Source organism: Cucurbita pepo, chromosome 6 (assembly GCF_057944985.1).
Source record: "Cucurbita pepo subsp. pepo isolate OVF chromosome 6, ASM5794498v1, whole genome shotgun sequence".
NCBI classification, from domain to species: Eukaryota; Viridiplantae; Streptophyta; class Magnoliopsida; order Cucurbitales; family Cucurbitaceae; genus Cucurbita; species Cucurbita pepo.
In genome coordinates this window covers 6,240,594-6,249,177 of record NC_141803.1, presented here as the reverse complement: position 1 = coordinate 6,249,177, position 8,584 = coordinate 6,240,594, and the positions used below count along the sequence as shown (strand labels likewise).

General features: G+C 40.0%; 1 non-coding gene across 4 annotated transcripts; it reads left to right on the top strand.

Moving 5' to 3' along the window:
* The first annotated feature begins 575 nt into the window (after positions 1 to 575).
* LOC111797467 (protein BYPASS1-LIKE) lies at positions 576 to 6,881 on the top strand. Of its 4 annotated transcripts, none has more exons than XR_015421459.1 (3): positions 576 to 1,972; positions 2,392 to 3,300; positions 6,602 to 6,881. It is a non-coding gene; the product is annotated as a protein BYPASS1-LIKE (transcript). The 4 variants fall into 4 exon arrangements; XR_015421458.1 differs by having other exon boundaries at positions 6,581 to 6,881; XR_015421457.1 differs by having other exon boundaries at positions 5,491 to 6,881.
* Positions 6,882 to 8,584: the final 1,703 nt, after the last annotated feature.

The window sequence follows — 8,584 nt, the reverse complement described above, 5'->3', positions numbered from 1 at the left end:
TCATGACAAGTCTTAAGGGAAACTTAAGCCTCGTTTTTATTTTTTGCCCAGCTATGTGGATTTGTCTACCCTTGGACGAGGTGTTGAGGATTGTTGAGAGTGAGTCCCACATGGGTTAATTTAGGGAATGATCATGAGTTTATAAGTAAAGAAATATCTCTACTAGTACCGAGACCTTTTGGGGAAGCCCAAAGCAAAGCCATGAGAGCTTATGCTCGAGGTGGACAATATCATACTATTGTAGAGATCCGTGATTCCTAACATGATGTTTGACCCTACATACTGTCCTTGTCTCTGCTCTACTCTAAATCAAGGTTTTTTTGAAGGTAATATAAGTTTAAAATATAAAAATGTGTATTAAATAATTTTAAAATTAAATAAACACACAACTTGTAATTTAATATTAATATAAAATATAGAAAATTAATAAATATACGTTTTTTTTTTTTTTTTTTAATTTTAAATTTGGGCGTTTTATTTTTTGGACCTTTTGGACATTTCCACCGTCGAAATTCCAACAACCGTACATACGCGGTCCGTTGTTTCTCCCAATAAATACCTCTGCCTGCGTTAGGGTTCATCATTCAACTCCCATTTTCTCTCTCTCATTCCATGCTCTCAAATTCAAAATTCTCACAATCTGATTCAGTTTCTCTGTTTAGATTCAATTTTGAGCTCTTCTTGTTCATGTAAGGATGCCTGCTACTGATTTTCAGAGTTCTTCGTTGCCGTTTACTAACATTGGCCGTTCGATCTTCACTCTCCGCCGTGATCAAGTTCATTCCATGGAGAGCAGCGCCCATGATGGCGTCTCCTTCGTTTCCGATCTCGATTTCTTCCAGAAGCAGGTCACTCAACGGTTTCAGGATTTGTCGTCGGTTTCTTCTGAGGAGATTTTGTCGCTCTCGTGGATTAGGAAGGTTTTGGATGCTTTTATTTGTTGTCAGGAGGAATTTAAGATTATTTTGTTTGCGCGGAAGGCGGAAATGTGTAGAGCGCCGATGGATAGGATGGTTTCGGATTACTTGGAGCGGAGCGTGAAGGCGCTTGATGTTTGTAATGTGATTAGAGAGGGGATTGAGCAGCTGAGGCAGTGGCAGAAGTTGTTGGAGATTGTGCTTAGTGCTTTGGATGATTCTAGTCACAAGAAGACTCTTGGTGAAGGCCAATTTCGCCGCGCGAAGAAGGCTTTGATAGACTTGGCGATTGCAATGCTCGATGAAAATGATGCCAATTCCCCGGCTATTGCACAGAGAAACCGTTCTTTTGGATGCAGTAATGGTACCAGAGACAATAGATTGCATTTCCGTTCGCTTTCATGGAGCGTTTCGCGTTCGTGGTCGGCCGCTAGGCAGCTTCAGGCCATTGGGAGCAATTTGACTGCACCGAGGGCGAATGAGACTATGGCTACCAATGGCCTGGCAGTCCCTGTTTTTACAATGAACATGGTATTGCTGTTTGTAACGTGGACTCTGGTAGCGGCGATTCCTTGCCAGGACCGTGGCTTAAATGTTCATTTTTCGTTGCCCAGGCAGTTCGCATGGGCGGCGCCAATGCTTTCACTTCACGATCGGATTTTGGAAGAATCGAGAAGGCGGGAAAGAAGAAATGCTTGTGGGTTGTTAAAGGAAATTCATCAGATCGATAAATTTGCACATATTATGAATGAATTGGCTGATACAGCACAGTTCCCCTTGACGAATGATAGGGAAGAAGAGGTGAGGCAAAGAATGCAGGAGCTATCTCAGATTTGTGAAACTTTGAAGATTGGTTTGGATCCTCTGGAACGACAGATCAGAGAGGTGTTCCATCGAATTGTACGCTCAAGAACAGAAGGGCTTGATTTTTTAGGACGAGGAAATAACCATGAATAGAAAATATCAGATTGTTGCACAGATTACAGAACATCTTCATAGTTGGCTTCCAGAGTTGTGAGAAGTTTGAACAATGGACGAGTGAAATAAACGAAAGGGTAAGAGAAATTTCTTTGTAGAATCAGTGTGTAGTCCACAATGAAATTAGATACGGAATGGACTCTCACATTCCTCAAGCTTGTACCACTAATTTTCTGTCTGTGTGTTACATCTTCGTTGATGTAGCTGTTCTCTGTGATATTTATAGCATGGTAAATACAAACAATTTGTGTTGGGGTAGGAATATCTTTTGATCAAATTCTGCGTTATTCTCTTCGGATCTTGATGCTATTAATACAGATTTGACGTCCTCTGCAATGATTGTTTGATTGATTAAGAAAAACCAGATGGGTCGTCCAATGATAGGATATGATTTCTGAATGCTCTGCATATATAATGAGTTCCTTTTGCTGCGCATTTCGTTTGAATTATGGATTACATTTTATGTAAAACTCTTTCCCATTCTTCCATTTTGCAGGGAATCCGTTCAAAATTGTACGCTGAATTTCCCTGCTTCTGCGAACTGACAATTGGGAGGCTACACACACAGTGTCTCTGTCTCCCCCGTCGCAGTACATTTCTTTCAAAAAGTACCATTGTCTTACTTTTAGTTCTTTAATTCTTGGAGGAAGGATAAAAGTATAGGAATTACATTTCTGGGGCCATGTATGTAGGGAATTGGTGAGTTAATAACAAGAAATTTGTATGAGATCCCACATCGGTTGTTGGAAAGGAGAATGAAACATAACCTCTCCCTAGCAGACAGGAAAGCCGAGGACAATATCTGCTAGCAGTGAGTTTGGGCTGTTACAAATGGTATCAAAGCCAGACACCAGGCGATGTGCCAATGAGGAGGCTGAGCCTCGAATGGGAGTGGACATAAGACGGTGTGCGAGCAAGGACGCTGGGTCCCGAAGGGGGGTGGATTGAGGGTCCCACATCGATTGGAGAATGAAACGAGTACCAGCGAAGACACTAGGCCCTGAAGGGGGTGGATTGTGAGATCTCACATGGGTTGTGGAAGAAAACGAAACATTCTTTATGAGGGTGTGAAAACCTCTCCTCCCCCTAGCAGACACGTTTTAAAAACTTGGAGGGGAATTCCGAAAGGGAAAGTCCAAAGAAGACAATATCTGCTAGCGGTGGGCTGGGGCCGTTACAATTTGAATCTGGGTTCAATTTGAATCTGGGTTCGAGGAAGTGGGTGGCACTGACATGTGGTTGTGAGGAAGGATAAGGGTAAGTTTGTACCTAAAACAATGTTTGTGTAAGCAGAAGAAGAGAGCGCCCTGTGCTTTGAGTCGATTTCGGTGCCTTGCTGCTGGAAAATTGAAGCTCTTCAGTTCTATTCCCCATCTTTACAACCATTGAAAGGAATTTTCTGACGGTAAATTTTCTATGAATTTTGTCCCTCACCCTTTTTTCTGCTAAAATATTACTTGCTTGATCAATAGGCATGCCATGAGTTCGTCCTTCTGTTTATTTTATCATTTGTTCTGCCATTTTGACTATGGACTAGCTTCTTAAAAAGTCCACGCTGTTCATGCATTCTGACCATTGCAAGGTCATCCAGAACGGTTTGAATTCTTTTTTGCAACTTGGAACTGGCAAAGGCAGCATATAATTTACCCAATATTTTATTTTTTTGGTCAAGCTCCTTTTTGTTGACTTAGAAAAATGTGCCTTTGACCACATTTTGACATTTATTTAGGAATAGGGGGCTGTACTTGTGTCAGACTAATAGCAGGGATGGTTTGTTGATTTTTCTTTCTCCAATAAATGCTTTGACATTACCGTAGCTTCCCACGACACTTAATCTCTCCCGGTCTTTATTTTAATGTTGAATTTTCTGTTATCTTCTAGTGTTTCAACATCAGGTTAACTTGTGCGGATTGTTTACGTTTGTCTCATTTTATATTTCCTTGACCAATGGTACTTTGTTATTCAAGGTCTTTGAACGTGTGAGATCCCACGTCGGTTGGGAAGGAGAACGAAACATTCTTTCTAAAGGTGTGAAAACCTCTCTCTAGTAGACGCATTTTAAAAATTTTGAGGGAAAACCCAAAAGAGAAAATCCAAAGAGGACAATATCTTCTAGTAGTAGGCTTGAGCCGTTACAAATGGTATTAGAGCCAGACACCGAGCGATGTGTCAGCGAGAAGGCTGAGCCCTAAAGGGGGTGGACACGAGGCGGTGTGCTAACAAGGACGCTGGGCCCGAAGGGGGTGGATTGGAGGGTTCCACATCAATTGAAGAAGGGAACAAATGCCGGCTAAGGCACTGGGCCCCGAAGGGGGGAGGGATGAATTGTGAGATCCCACATCGGTTGGAGAGGAGAATGAAACATTGTTTATAAGGGTGTGGAAACCTTTCCCTAGTAGATGCGGTTTAAAAACCTTGAAGGAAGCCCGACAGGGGAAGCCCAAAAAGGACAATATCTGCTAGTGGTGGGTTTGAGTCGTTACAAATGGTATCAGAGCCAGACACTGAGCGATGTACCAGCGAGGAGGCTAAGCCCAAGGGGGCGAACACGAGGCGGTGTGCCAGCAAGAACGCTAGGCCTCGAAGGGGGTGGATTAGAGGATCCTACATCGATTGGAGAAGGGAACTAGTGCCAGCGAGGACGCTGGGCCCTGAAGGGGGCAGTTGGGGAGGACAACGAAACATTTTTTATAAGGGTGTGGAACCTCTCCCTAGCAGACATGTTTTGAAAACCTTGAGGGGAAGTACAAAAAGGAAAGCCCAAAGAGAACAATATCTACTAGCAGTAGCTCACTTAAGCATAGAACATGACCTTTATTACCTTAAGCATAGAACATGACTTTACATTTTGGCATCTCAGGCAATTCTTTTGAAGTATTGAATTATCATTTCTTATAAGAAATGAACGCTGCCTGCACATTCAACATTTCTTCATGCATTATTCAACATTTCTTCATGCATTCTTCAACATTTCTTCATGCATTCTTCAACATATATTGTTAATAACTCTATTTCAGAACCTCTATGATTCATGGCCTGTTTGCCTCTTGAGAGTAGAGATTAGTAATTCTATTTCAGAACCTTTATTATGATTCATGGCCAATTTGAGAGACTTGGTCATAACTTTACTGCCTTAATTACTTCGATTGGACGATCAAATTACTTCGATTGGACTGCATCTGACTGATCTAGTCTTCATTCATTCAACTGAATGACATAGCTGGTTGTACGATCAATATCAATAATTCATATTTTGCATAGCCATGGGGTACCATGAAAGTTGGAGAACCTTAAATAGCTGTGTCGTCCCTCTCATTATAATTGTTTAGCTGTCGTTAGTTGCAGGCTTTTAATGTCAAAAGTTCTTGATTGTCTTTTCTTTGCCAACTCACTTCTCTGTTTTTAAATCTGTATTTAATGCAGTTTGACGATAGGCTGTAGAGCGTACTAACCATTTGAAGATTCCACCAATTGGTGATGTTAACAGCAAACTAACTGCCCATTTACATTATTATGATAGCGTTTTCATTTTGATCTAGGAATTGTCTGCTGCTTCAGCATTTTAAAACTCCTTTTTCTTCATGCTGATGTGCAGGACCGTCCATTGGACTTACTTTATGTGAGATCCCACGACGGTTGGAGATGGGAACGAACTATTCTTTGTAAGGGTGTGGAACCCTCTTCCTAGTAGACACATTTTAAAATCTTAAGGGGAAGCCCGAGAGGGAACCCAAATATCTGTTAGTGGTGGGTTTGGGCCGTTATAAATGGTATCAGAGCCCGACATCGGGCGACGTGCTAGCAAGGAGGCTATGTGTGTGACAGCTATGGTAGTGTTAAAGAGTTTAGACCCTAGTACGTTCAATCTGGACTCGGGGAATGAGGAGCAGTCTGTAGAAGGAACTGCTCCAGTAGAGGCGGTTACGAAGCCTGCTGCTCCATCGGCATCGAGAGACCAGCCGACTGTTGTGATTATTTTGGAGGCATTGTAATCATTGATTGAGAGTAGAGTGGATCAAGCGGTACAGAGCCGTGTGGATCAGGTGGTACAGATAGCTCTTGCTGGTTGTCGGAGCCAAGCCCCAAAGGGGGTGGACACGACGTAGTGTGCTAGCAAGGACGCTAGGCCCCGAAAGGGGGTGGATAGGAGGGTCCCACATCGATCGGAGAAAGGAATGAGTGCTAGCGAGGACGTTGGGCCGGGGGATGGATTTTGAGATCTCACATCGGTTGGAGAGGGAAACAAAACATTGTTTATAAGGATGTGGAAACCTCTTTTTAATTTAAAATCTTAAGGGGAATCGTGAAAGAGAAAGCCCAAAGAGGACAATATCTACTAGTAGTGGGCTTGGGCTATTACATTTTATCTCTAGGGTCTTTATCGATTTCGAGCACGTTCAATTCCTGAATCTTTTTATATGTTTCCTGCTTCTCGGGTTAGGGTTGAGTCGTTTGATTTGGGTGTGAAAGTTCTCCATCTAATAGTGCCCCTAGATCAATAGAAGCTTGTGATTGTGTTTTGTCATTTCTTTTGTGATGTTCCTTCAGCCACTTCTATCCCTTCCATACTTCTAAACTTGGGGACCTTCATTTCTCCATTAACATTTTCTCCCATCCCCAGTTGTTTTTCTTGCTATTTTTTTAACAGACTGTTCACTTCATATTTCCATCTCACAGCCCTTCAGCTTCTGGGTCTGTTCTGGCAGGTGTTTGTGCTACATATTCTATCCATAGGAGATGCTCTCGGCTCGACATGTTCTTCTTCAGCTTCTCCATTATCGGCATCGTCTTCCTCTCCCGATTATCGTCAACCAAAATGGTCTTTCTGCCATTTACTAGTCTCAAGCTTGTCTTTATAATCCCGAGATTCAAATGTAGCTTGGCCAGCTTCCTATTCCCTTACATCTCCCTCTCGTTACATTTGATATTTTTCTTTCCTATGACTTTCCTCAACTAATTGATTATCCCGAACTATCTTTGAATGAACGTTTCATTCACGTAGTAGTAGAAGAATTGGAATTGACTTTGATTTATTTAGAATTAAACAAAATGCACATATAGAATTGAATGACGTCCCATCCATCTATTTTTATGGACACCCACGACTCTAGCATCTGCATGACATTAGTCACAATGACATAGCTTGAACATTTGGATTTCATTAATTTGGTTTTTTTTTTTTTTTTTTTTTTTTTTAATTGTTTTCGATGCAAATAAGCTATGAACGACGATTTTTACGTGATTGAGCAGCCATCCAAGTATCAAGTTGTCTCTTAACGGTGCACTTCTTGGTTGTTTGACGAAATTTGAGGATTACCCACAACTTGAAGTGTAACCAACCTAGCTTTTTCTTTCAAGGTAAGACATTTTTTTTATGCGCATGTTATGCCTCGGTAGATGCTACGAACTTAACTAGATTGAGCCTTGGTATGGAAACCTACTGAGTGATAACTTTCAAATTCAGAGAAACATTGGAATTAAAAATGGGTAATCCATTTTCATTTTCAAGTAGTGTTCGCTCAATTATGTATTAATCAATATTCAATTGATTGGTTTGAGGTTATCGATAAAAAAGATCGTCTAAGACACTACTATGTGCAAAAAAACTATTTAAAACATTTCATCTTAAAAATTGTAATGGGCTTAAATGTTCATGAACTTGCAAACGTGGTAAAAATATAACTGAAATAATAATGAAAAATATCCCCTTTCAAAGTTCAAAGATGATAATGCGGACTATATGATGCAAATACGGGTAGACACAAGACTTTATTCCATGGTCTCCTAGATAGTGTCGTCGTTTGTACATGGAGCCCTTTCTTATATCTAGAAAAAAAAGATAGACATAGCAAGAGTATGTAAAAATAGTCGACTCTAATGTTGGAAGTTGAAAATGTAAACACATGTAACACAATTGTTAGGCTCTACTTTTTCTTCAGGTAAGGTTAGATGCATAGTACTTCTATATATACGGTGCATGAACTCACTAGGCAGACCTGTATACATATTCCTTGGGCCTAACTATGACTAGCATAAACTCACGCTGTCGAAAACCAATATAAAAGAAAGGACCGTGCATAATATCATGGTGTACGCATTCATGCTACGAAACATACTGAAGAAGTAATTGTTGTTTTAGTCCTTTTGTTTCCTCACATATGGGCTCGTCAAGCCAACTTAGCTTTTTGGTAGTTGAAACTGCCATTGAAGCAAACACTTTGAAATGACAACATCGAAGATATATAGATATAGAACATCGAAGATATATAGATATAGATATATATATATATATATATATATACACAGTTAAACTTACTAAAAGACTTAAGCCAGCGTGAAAGAAATGGCTCAAGTTGTTCGAGTCATTTATTCATTTTTTTTTAATGAAAGAAGTTAGCTTAAATCATTTGTTTATTTATTTTCAAATATTTAGTTAAGATTTGCAACTCTAATATCTATTTTGAAAAATTATATTTCAAATAGTTTAAAATTATATTTAAGAGTTAGAAAGTAAATAATGAAATATATATATATATATATATATATATATATATAATTGTATCATAAACAAAAATGTAAATTTAGGTTAGTTCGGTCTAACTCGGTCTAGTTTTAGGAGAACCTAAAATCAACCCAATTCATAAAATTCCATTTATTTGAACTCAACCTATCTATAAGTTCATAACCCA